Consider the following 872-nt stretch of genomic DNA (forward strand, 5'->3'; position numbering starts at 1 on the left):
ATTACCAGTTTTACGAAAGTTGAGTAACCGATTACCCAAATGGTGTAATCGATTACTCAAATTCGAATTTAAAAATTAAGTGGACAGTATGTTTGGGTAATCGATTACCCAATGTCAGTAATCGATTACTGAGGACTGTTGAATGAGATTTCAGATTTCAAAACGAAATGGTTTCACTCCAAACAAAATCTCTTCACTCCAAACAACTCCTACACTTTCAGAAAGGCACCTTGGGTGTTTGCAAAGCCTATATAAAGACTCTAACTCTCACAATATCAACACACAATTTTCATACAACTCTCATAAATTCTCTCACTGTTTTTCTGCACTTTTGCACTGAGCTCTTAAACTTTCAATAGAGAATTTATTCTGTGTAATTGCTTCAAAAGTTTTCACAAATATATTGAGCATTATTACTAAGCATATAAAGAGAGTTGATTGGATTGCAAGTGATATAATATTTCATACTTGTAAAGGCAATCCAAAGCCATTGTTGTAATTTTTCATTCATTGCAAACAATCTTTTTTTCACAGGGTGTGAACAGAAAGATCTCGGTGTGAGATATTGTAATTCCAACTCTTAATATTTAGTGGAAAATCTCTTGTGCTGCAAGAGTACTGGACGTAGCCTTCGGTGTACAAGAAGATGAACCAGTGTAAAATACTTGTGTACTCTCCTTTCCCTTTCCTCTTTACTTTTTACTTGTTTATTTTCTGAAATATTATCTGATGCACATTAACTCTTACATTTTGCAGAAAAAGTTACTATAATTTTAAGTCAACTAATTCACCCCCCCCTCTTAGTTGCAATCCTGTTCTTACAATTGGCACCAAAGCTATATTTGAGTAAGATACTCTCAAAATCCGATCCT

Source organism: Lupinus angustifolius, chromosome LG03 (genome assembly GCF_001865875.1).
Source record: "Lupinus angustifolius cultivar Tanjil chromosome LG03, LupAngTanjil_v1.0, whole genome shotgun sequence".
Lineage (NCBI taxonomy): Eukaryota > Viridiplantae > Streptophyta > Magnoliopsida > Fabales > Fabaceae > Lupinus > Lupinus angustifolius.